Below are 13,629 nucleotides of genomic sequence, written 5' to 3'. Positions count from 1 at the left end.
GCTTTTTTCATATAATTGTTGGTCACATGTATGTCTTCTTTTGAAAAGTGTCAGTTCATGTACTTCGTCCACTTTCTTATGGGGTTTTTTTTCTTGTAATTTTGTTTAAGTTTCTTATAGATCCTGGATATCAGACCTTCGTCCAATGCAAAGTTTACAAAAAATTTCTCCCATTCTGTAGGTTATCTATTTCCTCTGTTGATTGTTTCTTTTGCTGTGCAGAGGTTCTTCAGTTTAATCAGATCTCATTTATCAATTTTTGCAATTGCTTTTGGCATATTTGTCATAAAATCTTCACACATGCAATGTCCTAAATGGTATTGCCTAGGTGGTCTTCCAGGGTTTTTATAGTTTTGGGTTTTACATTTAAGTCTTTAATGCATCTTGATTTAGCTTTTGTATATGGTGTAAGGAAAAGTGCAGTTTGAATGTTCTGCATTTGGTTAGTCAGGTATCTCAGCACCATTTACTGAATAGGGAATCCTTTCCTCATTCCTTGTTTTTTGTCAGAAAAAAACCCTCTTTTTCTCCTTCAAATACCACAATAAGGTGTAACAGCAAAGTGGTGGGGAAAATAGATTTGACTATCATAAACAAGTTCTATGACAATCTAGGCACTGAGCATCAAGCATTTCTCAAAATTGATTTATACTCTCCTCAGGATGTCACACCTATGGACACCAATTGGCCAGAAGATAAATTAAATTTGTGGGATTCTGATTTAATGTTGGTGCTTGATATGGTTTGGTTGTGTCCCCACCCAAATCTCATCTTCAATTGTAGTTCCCATAATCCCCAGATGTTGTACAAGGGACCCAGTGGGAGGTAGTTGAATCATGGGGGCAGTTACCTCCATGCTGTTCTCGTGATAGTGAATGAGTTCTCACAAGATGTGATGGTTTTATAAACAGCTTTTCCCCGCTTCGCTGTGCACTTCTCCTTGCTGCTGCCATGGGAAGAAGGAGACGGTTGCTTCTCTTTCCGCCATGATTGTAAGTTTCCTGAGGCCTCCCAAACCCTGTGGAACCAAGTGTCAATTAAACCCCTTCCTTTATAAATTACAGTCTGGGGTATTTCTTCACAGCAGACTGAGAATTGACTAATACTGTGCTACAGTTCTCAAATAAGCAAATGACCCTTGCTAAGGAAGGCTAACGTATTGTAAGTCTCATTAAAGAATATGATGTTACATTCAGAGGATTTTTTGTTGTTGTTGTTTTGGCTATTTAGGTTGTTCACTGTCCTCTGATTCTACCTACGACTCTCTTGAACACCAAATATTCACTATTCTTATGATGCTTATTATATTATTGTTATCTGATTCAGAAAAAGAAAAAAAAAAAAAAGGAAGGCCTAGATAAAGATAGCTTGCATAGAAGATCTGATCCAAGATTTTTTTTTTCAGGCTGACTTCTAGGCCTGATTCTCTCTTGCCTCTTAAATAATTAGCTATTACATGAGGTCAGACTGTATCTTTCCCCGGGACCAAACCTTGCTAGTACTGAAACTATTAACACCCATTGGACTACTGAAAGAATGAGCCTTCCTAGCATCATACTACTCCATGCCATTTGTTGGCTTGCACATGCAATTTATGGAATAACTTTTGGCCAAAAGAGAAGACTCCAGACTAAACTCTGATCTTCTTTTTCTCTTCCTCTGTATTAGTCTATTTTTATGCTACTGATAAAGACATACCCAAGACTGGGCAATTTGCAAAAGATAGAGGTTTAATTGTACTTACAGTTTCACATGACTGGGAAAGCCTCACAATTATGGCAGAAGGCAAGGAGGAGCAAGTCATGTCTTACATGGATGGCAGCAGGCAAAGAAAGAAAACTTGTGTAGGACAACTCCTCTTTTGAAAACCATCAGATCTCACGAGACTTATTCACTATCACAAGAACAGCATAGGAAAGACTTGCCCCCATGATTCAATTACCTCCCACTGGGTCCTTCCCACAACATGTGGGAATTCAAGATGAGATTTAGTTGGGGCCACAGCCAAACCATATAATTCTTTTGCCCAAATTCCTATCTAACAGGCCTGGGAAGTCATTCACTACAAGTCATAAAAATCACATAATATGGGTTATTTAATGCTATATAATATGGCTTTACTTTCCAACTTGATTCAGGCATGACATCAAATGACAGATAAATCAAAAAATCAAAATATTTTACACCATGTTTCTTTGGCATAATTTGAAATGGCCCTGCAAAGACATATTTCATGGGGGGAAAATTTGCTTCTATAATGTATCTCTATTAACATAACTAACTCTTTCCCTTTTCAGGCCATCCTAATCATGAAGAGATTAACTGAGAGACTAGCACATTTGAAGGTCTGAATAGGACCTAAGAGACTTCATCCACATAATAAGAACCTCAGTGTCCACAATCTCTTTTTAACCCAGACACTCCTTTATATTGATTCCATGTTTTCAGGTAATAACTCTTTCAACAAATTGCCCAGAAAGAAACCTTTGAATTCACCTATGATCTGTAAGCCGCTGCTTAGAGGTTTCCTGCTTTTCTAGACTGAACAAGCATATACCTCACATGTATTGGTTTATGTCTTATTTCCGTCTAAAACATATAAAACCATGCAGTAATCCAGCCACCTTGGATACATACTCTCAGGACCTCCTGAGACTGTGCTCCAGGCCATGGTCACGCATATTTGGTTCAGAATAAGTCTTTTCAAGTATTAAAAAATAGGATAATCACTCCCAAATAAGTTTGTGCAATACCTTTTAAACAGTATCTATCATGATTCCAACAGTACGTTGTTATATAAATATGTGTCATATCTCAAATGTTTGAGTCAAGTGGCCAAAAGAGTTGAAAGAAAACAAGAAAGCCAAAGTATATTGGCGAACTTAACTATTTTATTTATAATGTATAGCAAGATGACATCTAATATCAATTATCATGATCATTCCCAAATAAATATGTGGAATCCCTCTTAATATCTATCATGAAGGTTCTCACAGTACCTTGTTATATACATATGTGTAATATCTTTTAAAAATTGAATCAAGTGGCCAAAAATGTTGCAAGAAAGTAAGAAATCCAAAATAAAGTGAGGAACTTAACTTTTACTTAAAATTTATAGCAAGATGAAATTTCATATCAATAGATATGGAACTTTATGTATGTGTGTGATTAATCCTATTTCATCACAAACTAAGAATAAAATGCACCATATTGTAAAAATTTATATTATACATGTAAAGACAAAAACTGTTGTTAAATCTTATATATAAAAATGACTGGATTAATCAAATAGTAAAAATATGTAAAGATAAAAAGCTATTTTAATGGTAATAAATTTGAGTGCAATTCAACTATAGAAGCTTCCAGCTAAACACAGCATCAAAAAAAGACAAGCAAAGGAACTAGATGTCGGCACAAACTTTGTCACATGACTATGGTGAGCAAACCATTAAATGAGCCCAATATAAAATGTAAAGGAATTTTAGAAAGTCCTATTTTTAAGGAGATATAACGTTTTGTGTAAATAACTTTATTCTGAAATTGAGAGCCCACATGATTGTGCTCATTATGAAAATTTGCCAGGATACCAGGTTCCCAAACAGAGATAACTGCATATGATTACTACAAAGGGTGCTATTGCCCTGTCCTGAAGAATAATTCTCTCCTCCTTTAGGAATCACAAAAGATAAAAAGTCATTCTTTTCTACACATTCCATTTCATTTTGATTTTTACTTTCTATGAATTTATATAGCACTTATCTTTCATGCTTATTTTAAAATTGAATCATACATGATTTTGTGTAATTCTCAGAAGTTTTATGGGTTTGTTCCTTCTTCCAATTTCTGAAGGAAATGGTCATATTTGTATCTCTTACTACAGAATACTGAGAGGAAGATACATTAGTTTTCTATATAGAATAATAGACATCTCATTTTTGAATTCAAAAGGATAAATTTTTAAGCCAAAATAGAAAGAAACCTTAAATAAAATCTCTATCATTGAACTTTCTGTCTTGTAACCCGTTTATGGGGGTAAAAAGTCAAGATATGTCTAAATACATGAAAATAATTATTTTCTTTTCCTTTTACTTGTCTTTCTCATTTTGTTTACTTTCAAACTTAGAAGAACATGGTAGACACTAAAATAGTGTACAAAGGCTGAGGAAGTCTTGTGATTGACACATTATTATTTAAGTAAAAACCAAATTCCAGACAACTCTTAGCTTTTGAGATATTTCATGTTATCTAATAGAGGAAAGGAAGCATTAGAGGAGCAAATGTTTAGCTCCAGAATTTTTGAAACTGCTTACAATCATGGTAGATTAATAAAGGCTAATAGAATATATCAGACAAATGTGGGTTTTTCCTCTTTGCAAGATGCAATGCATTTCAAAATATTTTGTAAGACAACTGTCTAGAGACAAATGTAAATATAGAACAGACATTAGTGAGTCTAAAACCTAAAAAAAAATTTGAAAAGTAATTTTAATTATAAAAGGACTTTAGAAAAAAGAATAAGATAAAAAGCACCAAATCAGTGTGAAATACCTAGTAGCAACAAAGTGGAATGAAAACAGATTATGAGGTATATTCATTTTGTGATTCCATTTTTAATGCACCATTATCCACCATTTTTATAAGGTGATAGTAAATATCAAAGTGAAATTGACTGACATTTTGAACCCTTTGCCTCATTTATTATGGTTCACCTGGCAGATAGCTAAGAACATTAAATTCACTTGTGATGGCCTCCTTTGCTAACATTTTAAAATAGTCATTGTAACTGATAATACCTAACACTGTAGTTTATTATCACTCATATTCTGCATTAACTTTAACCTTTCTTAGAACCCATTGATTAGATTATAAAAGTAAAATAAAAGAATGCATGCAACAGTCTTATGTTGTATTACCACATATAATCTAAAGAGTCTTACATGCATGTATCCCAGAGGAAAGTATATGGCTACATTAGGTCTAGTAATACATTAATAAGAACTATTAAAGAATATGAGTATTTACTGCAAAAATTTCTGCATTACAAAATATGCAATAAATGGTAATAATTTTCAGAATATAGCAAACACCAATAACCGAGTTTAAAATAGGTATCTTTGCTAGGAGTCTGTTTAAAATATTCACCTTTTCATTTCTAAAATATGATTGGAGAAGAAAGAAAACTGTATAGCTATTTTAGCTCCAAGGTCCACACACCCCTACCCTCACACATGTGCACACACACGAACACCGGTAAATATGAAACTGACTGAAACTCCTTTACAACTAAGCCATGATATTCCACGTCAAATGAAATATTATTTTTAGCCCCATACAAGAGCCAACTATAGACAGAACTCCCCATAAGCTTTCTTAACCGAATTCATGTCTGAATCTTCCCCTTTGCTCTTTTCTCTCTCCATGGAGCTGCTTTGATGAAGTGTTTCATTTACATAATCAAAAATTCCTGTGTCTCAGTTCTATCGGTGTTCAGAATAGCTCACTGGGAATGGGCTAGAAGTATAGAACATATGAATAGCGAAAAAATTAAGAATGAAAAATAAGCTTAAACTCACCTAAAATATGGCTTTAACACTAATTGGATGGAACACACACCCATGCTCACATGCACACATACACACACAACACTTATCCTCCTTCAGGTCATAAGCAAATTTCTCCCAGTAACATTTCTCATTTGATCCACACGGAAATTGGGATTTGGCGTTACCTGTCTCTACATTGGATTTGAGGAAACAAACTTCAAATTAGCTATGCAAACTAACTGTGGGCCAACGTTAAATTAGGCACACAGCAGGTTGTAAGATCTAATTTATCCATATTCCCCAGTTAATTTATCCTCTAAGGCATTTTACAAAATCAATTTTGTTATGACATTTTATTTCACGTGGAGTAAAGAGAGGCTTAGAGTTTTATACAGCATCACTAAACTTTTAATGTAAAAAATTGTGAGAAAATATTACTATATCATAATACCGTGCAACTTTGTGGCATGCATTCTATTTATTACTAATAACTCATTAATATTAATAATTATTAATAATAGCATACAGAGTAAAGTGTCTGCTTATGAATGCCAGCAAAGCCTTCATTTGAAAAGTGCAATCTTCTGTTAACAATGAGTCCTGTGAATGAGCACCACCTTCTACTAGGTTAAGTAAGATTTTCTAAAGACCCAAATTACTCCGCCTACCCTTTCCTCTGTCCACTGTCAGAACCACTTTGGAAATGACCACAACCAGTTCCATTCTCCCAACCGTGAATATTATCTTCATATGTTCTACTTGGTCAGCAGAGATCCTGCCTTAGCATAGAAAATCCCATGTAATAATATAAATTTTGGTTATGCTTTTACTGAAAGACTACATAACTTCACAATTGTAAAGAAGATACATTTGATTTGGTTGAATTTTTTATGTAAATACACTGATAAAGAGGACCAGTAGCTTTCAGCATTTCACTTTTCCAGCATGAAAGGACATTTGCACTGAAAGAGTTTGTGTCATGTTGTTGATTCTGTGCCAGTGAGGTTCAGATTGATCTCAGCATATTCTGTGCCTTTATCTTAACCAGCGGCAATGCTCTTAGAAAACATCAGAATGTGTCTAAGTTACTGTGAGTCCTAAGCTTTATTCTATTAACTTTTAATGAAATCAATGAATCATAAACTTCTGAAATTATTGTCACAAAGAAACCATTGTGTAACTAAAGCTATTATGGATCCATGCATTATTCTTGTTGGCAAAAAGAAATGTAATTTTGTTTTTGTATATCCTTAGCATCTGAATATTTAATAGATACACAGGAAGATAGTTTATCATTAAGTCATCCGGATCTAAAATGTGACCTAAAGTACTATTTTTTTTTCTCCTAGGGCCTCTTCAAGTTTTTAAAATAATTTTCCAATAATGCGTTTTGTCAAGACATACTCTGAAAAGTTGATGTTTGAATCAATGTTACTTATGAAACAACCAGAGCCAAAATTAATCCATTCTTGGTATTAGAAAGTGATTATTAAATATGTTTAAAATATTGTTGGGCAAATATACTATTCAGTTATCTTGTTGGGGATTACTTCTTTAACATGGAAATCAGTTTACATGAGCTTCCTGTTCTGCCGTCTTTAGTGGTACCTTTCTTGCTTAAGATTAAATCCTATATGTTGCAGTTTTAAGTTATTTTATATGTGTTTTATTTAAAGCTTTATACAGGGCCGGGCACGCTGGCTCACGCCTGTAATCCCAGTACGTTGGGAGGCCGAGGTGGGCTGATCGCCTGAGGTCAGGAGTTTGAGACCAGCCTGGCCAACACGGAGAAATCCCGTCTCTACTAAAAATACAAAAACTAGCTGGGCATAGTGGCATGTGCTTCTAATCCCAGCTACTGAGGCAAGAGAATCAATTGAACCCAGGAGGCAGAGGTTACAGTGAGTTGAGATGGCACCACTGCATTCCAGCCTGAGCAAGAGAGAGAGACTTCCATATCAAAAAAAAAAAAAGAAAAAAAAAATCGTTTCACAATGGTTGATTTTCAGTTCAACTTGCAAAAAATCCTACTATTCATTCATACTTCCACAAAAGTTTCACCATTTTCTAATCATCATCAACGTATCGGTCCAAGCTCACTCAGAGAAGCAGAGACAGTATGAGTAAAAATGAGAATTGTTACAGAAATTAAACCTTTCATAACAAGGAGATAGGTTGTGGAAATGAAGTAGCTGCTATAATGAATAAAAGCACATTGTGCTGTAGTATTATATCGAATAGGCTTCAATAAGTATGTTGAGTAATAAAGTACTCATGTCAGCAATATTTAACTAAACATTGGGAGGTACTAGAACCTGAGTAACAACTTAGTTGTATACAAAATATGCTTTTTTTTTTTTTTTTTTTTTTTTGAGACAGAATCTCACTCTGTAGCCCAGGCTTGAGTAAAGTGGCGTGATCTCCGTTCACCACAATCTCTGCCTCCCGGGTTCAAGCAGTTCTCCTGCCTCAGCGACCTGAGTAGCTGGGATTACAGGCCTGTGTCACCATACCTGGTGAATTTTTGTATTTTTGGTAGAGATGGGTTTTCACCATGTTGGCCAGGCTGGTCTGGAACTCCTGGCCTCAAGCGATCTGCCTGCCGTGGCCTCCCAAAGTCCTGGGATTACAGGTATGAGCCACTGTGTCCAGCCAAAACATGCTCTCTTCCTGTTGTATTCTCTTTACAGATAACTTACCAAGCAGTAGGAAGACTAGAAGAAATAAAGCCCCTACAGACAGAGGTTTCTTGTTGTTCTTTCTCTCATCAGTTCTGTTTCCTACCAAGAATCTCCTTCCAGTTTCCTTGAAGGATAGGTGGGCATGCATTTTGCACATTGAAAGATATGTGGATATGTATTCTGTACATGTAAGATGTTAAGATTCGGCATAATAAGATGTTATTATGTGTCATATCTACAATTCAGCCTGGAAAATGCAGGCTAAAAGAATGTGATTTTTGGTTTACTTTGTTTTGCTGTGTTCTGTTTTGTTTTTGAGGCCAGGTGAATGTGAGGAATGAAGATAGTTGCTTTTAATGCATTGGACCTATTGATGAAAAATTTTACCAATATAATATTGTTAACGGCCTTAAAACACATTACAGATTATTTTATGAAATGTATCTGTTTGATTTTTTTAACAGTGAATTTTTTCAGGTCAGAAGGAGTGAATTTTTTCAGGTCAGAAGGAGTGATGGATATCATTTCTTTAATTATAGATAGCACTGTTTCCTGCACCCAGGAAATGACTTAGATATCAAAAGCATCTTCAGCACAAAGTTCAACATTTCTGTTTGCTTCTTCCTGTACATTTTTAAAGCTGGTTTCTAGGTTTCTGGAAAAAAATAAAAGTATGTCAAGGCAACAAAATCCTGACAAGCAGCCTGAACTAAGCTTCAGATGAGTTCACTTAATACTTATAAAACTCACTTATACCTACATAAAAATATTTTATTTACCCTTTAAATATTTCAGCTATATTTCTAATTTGAAATATAAATTATGCAACTAGATACTAACATATTTCTAGTCACTCTTTACTTTAACTTTGCCAATACAAAAGAACCAATTTAAACTATATCTGTGTCTTGAAACCTAAAAATAATACTTTCTAAGGAACATTGGTAAAACATCATTAAAAAGACATCATAAATAACCAAGGAACTTCAGTCTAGCCCAGTGGTAATTTTAAGTGACTAGTCAATAAATGTATTGCCTAGTTGAGATTTTTTTCAATGAACTCTTGTTAATTAGTATACACAAGCCAGGAATTGGGTCTCTCAAAGAATCCAACAGTTTTCATAAGTCTTATTTTGCAGTGTTTTCCAACTCCATGACATTAATTCATAATTATGGTCAAAGTTTTATTGCCTAAATTCAGCACCACTTCATCATAGAATGACAAGAAATAAAAAATATAATATAATGATACAGCAAGGAAGAAAGTATAGTACACTGATATTCACCATATGAAAGACGTATGCTTCAGAATCTATATTCATCCAAGGATAATAAATAAAAAACACACTTGATTGGAGGCATTGGGAAATTTACACAGAGAGAGTAGCTGGCCAATGAAAGAGTCCTGACAACTCCTAATATAAAACATAAAAAATTGACTATGAGCCTGTCAAGGCAGCAAAGGCTTGATGAACTAATATTTTAAAGAGAAACAAACAAACGTATATAGAAGTATGTTGGGCATTCTTTGCTTCTCTTATATGCCAATCATTTCTGTATCCATTGTCTTCCCAGAAATGGTGGCTAAGAAATATAAGAAAATGTAATGGAATTTTTGGAAGTCTCACCTTGCTGGGGAGAGGAAGAATTGAGTTCAAGAACCTCTAAAAAGCAGAGGCGGTGGTAAACACCATACATTGTCTGTTGAGATTATTTAAGGATTGCATGCTATTAGTGAAGGCCAATCAGAAAAAGCATCAGTCTTTAAAAATTGAAACACGTTGAGGGCTCAGTCTCTGACTGAATTGAGATCTGCCTGCTATTATATATGCCTACTAAAGCATAGGGTTAATCTTACCTTAAGAAAAAATATCCTCTACTACCTCTGTGATTTCTCATACAAAATTTCTGGGCATTCCATTAAAAAGTTATCAATAATCAGTACCTACAGATTGGACAATATAAGCAGAGTTGTGTAAAACCCAGATCTTAAGAGTTATCAGATATGGACTTTAAAATAGCTTTGATAAACATTTTCAGGAGAAATAGAAGATAGTATATAAATTTTGCCACAGAACAGGGAATTATATTAAAAAAATCAAATCAAAGTCTTTGAAATGCTAGATACTAAAAATAAAGTGATTGAAATGAATTACAGAATATTTTACACAGGTGAGCAGAGTATTAGTTGAATAGAAAAAGACCAGTAGACTGAAGCAGAGGTTTTTAAAAGAAGAAAAAACTTATGAGATACAGAAATTATGCTGCAAAGATCTAGTATCTATCTAATTTGAGTCCCAGACTGGAAAAAGATAAAAAAAAAAAAATGCAGGTCATAAGTATTGATGAGGTATCTTGTCAGAGATACAAAAATCACTATATCTTCACCACAACAAAAATAGATACAAAAATAATCTCACTTAGATATTACAATATAGCTACTAAAAAGCCAATATAAAATGTCAAACAGCACCAGAGAAAAAGACATATTAAAAACAAAAGAATAAACAATTAGACTGACACTTGAATTTCAACAGTAATTATGTAAGTCAGAATATAACGAATGGCATAATTAACATAATAAAAACACTTAACTGTCCATCCATAATTCTATAAACATTGAACATATTCCTCAAGATGGAAAAATTAACTAAATGCAGGAAAGAATTAAGAAAAATAACAAGGGTAAATATGTAATATATAGTAAAGTCTAATTCTAAAGATGTTGAATAGTTTATAATATTTATGAGCTATTATGTACAAAAAATTTAAAGTGGAAAAATATTAGTAACACATAAATTATTAAAATGTCACAAGAAAAAATAGAAATTCGATTAACTATAGAAATTAAATATGTAATTAAGTGTTTCTGAAATTTATCTTCCACCTTTTGGCATACAGTTGTCTAACAAATTATATAGAATAGTATCTCCTTCCTGCTCACCAGATCTAGTAATAATAATAGCACCAATGCAGTGAACCAGGATGGTATTCTAAGAAAATAAAAACGTGGTCAGGGTACCCGTGTACTAGATTATAACATAAAGCTACATAATTGATATACTGCTAGGGTAATAGGAGAGTGGAGACATATTGCTGGCCTCATTAACTGAAAATGAATGGTTTTTGGTGGTCTTTTTAATAAATGGTACAGAGAAAAAGTATTCCCCAGATCAATAATCAAGTGTCATGAGATTTATTATTTACTCCTACCATGAAACCACAATTGGAGCAGCAACTGCGACTGGGGTCACCAGTTACAAAAATCCTCTTTCATTCTCTAACATCAGGCTATCTTCTGCAGAGACCAAATAGGCTAATTAAAGCAGAATATGATAGGGAGCTCCACTTCTTCCTCCTACAAATCCTTGATGGTGGCACTCAGCCCTGTAATCCCTCCAAGAAAATGGTATTACTTTTGGTTTACCTGTCTTTTGAGTTGAAGCAGTTCTTGCGGCTTCCACTTATTCTCCTGTCAGGACTACAGAATTTCTCTATCCAGCCAGGATAAAGATTCATAGAGAAGAAAATTTAAGGAGACACCCACACTCAGAGTTATGCTTGTACCTCTCTACATTGCGTGCTCCAGGCTCCTTTCTTTCCTTGCGCTAGTCCTAACTCTGCATAAAGTCTTTATCCCATAGTTATTCCGTAGACTAGCCTGCCATTGTAGTTCTACAGACACCACGATCAACTTGCTAACACAAAAGCTCTCTGCAAATAATTTTTTTTTGTTTTGTTTTTACTATTTTGAATTGCTGTTCATTAAGGTATTCATGCTCCCCTTATCTTTGGTGACTGTGATCACAGTTGGCCCTTTTCACCCAGTGATCCCATCAATAAATAATAATTATTAACTTTATGAAAATATTCATGTTAAAGTTTTAAAATCAATAGCCACAGGCCACAGTTCTTTTCTGGTACTCACTGCACAAGTATGAATTTGTCAACAACAAAGAATCAAGAAGAAAAAATACCATATGCTTAATATTTAAGCAAAGAATCACCAATCTGTACAATCTGGGGAAAAAAAATTTTGATGCGTCTTGCTGAAAAATCTGAATTAAGAATCATTTTGAAAGCATATTGTCTTTATTTTAATTTTGTTCTTACATTGAACAAAATTATTAGAAAAATCATACTACTCTGCCAATTGCTACTGATCCAGAGTGTCTTAATTACAAGTAAACATGTGTATTTTTGTATTATCAGGATAACTTTTCATATTTTATATTGTTTTCAAAATGTAAATTATAAATTGCACTGTCCATACACACATACTTAAAACAACACAGAGGCATATGGCACGCAGGAAGTGACCACCTTTAATGGAGTTTGGGCACACATGGATACATACTTTTATATAGTTAAATTAGAAAAACAGAAATGTCAGTGTTGCAACTTTAATTAAACATATGGAAATGTTGTCCTTAGAGTAAAATTTCCTACTAAAGCTGTTTTCTTGCCAACCGTTTTTTATTTTTCATCAACATTTTGTTACGAGTATTTTTTTATTTAAAAAAGTTGTTAAGAATAACTCCGAAATAAATCTCTGTAGCTTTAAAGACTTCCCTAATTAAGTCTGATGTTCAAATTTAAAATAATATTTTTCTGGAATTACCTAAAATATTAAACCACATGTATTTATCTAAACTTAAAATAATATTTTCTGGAATTATCTAAAAATATTAAACCACATTGTCATGGTTACTATCATGTGTCAACTTGATTGGATTGATGGATGCAGAGTATGGATCTCGGGTGTGTCTGTGAGGGTGTTGCCAAAGGAGATTAACATTTGAGTCGTTGGAGTGGGAGGGGCAGACCCACCCTCAGTCTGGGTGGGCACAATCTAATCAGCTGCCTGCGAGGCCAGAATAAAAGCCAGCAGAAGAACCTGGGAAGACTAGATTGGTTTAGTATTCTGGCCTACATCTTTCTACTGCGCAGGGTGCTTCCTGCCCTTGAACATTGGACTCCAAGTTCTTCAGCTTTGGGACTCTGACTGGCTTCCTGGCTCCTCAGCTTGCAGAAGACCTATTGTGGGACCTCACCTTGTGATCATGTGAGTCAATACTCCTTAATAAACCCCCCTTTATATATACATCTATCCTATTAGTTCTGTCCTTCTACAGAACTCTGACGAATACATACATATATTTACCTAGTTTCAAATAATATCTTCATGAATTATCTAAAAATATTAAATCACATATATTTACACTGTAAGTACATCTGGTTTTTAAATTTAAGTTTATACATTAAATATATTGCTCATAATACTAGGTACAAATTTATTGAGAATGTATCTTGTGAGTAACTTAGTAACACCATAGTCATAACTTCAAAATTGTCAGAACATTGACATTACATAAGCAAAACATTGATTAAAATGCAAACCTGCA

The sequence above is a fragment of the Colobus angolensis genome, unplaced genomic scaffold (assembly GCF_000951035.1).
Source record: "Colobus angolensis palliatus isolate OR3802 unplaced genomic scaffold, Cang.pa_1.0 Scaffold191, whole genome shotgun sequence".
Lineage (NCBI taxonomy): Eukaryota > Metazoa > Chordata > Mammalia > Primates > Cercopithecidae > Colobus > Colobus angolensis.
This window is presented reverse-complemented; position numbering follows the sequence as displayed.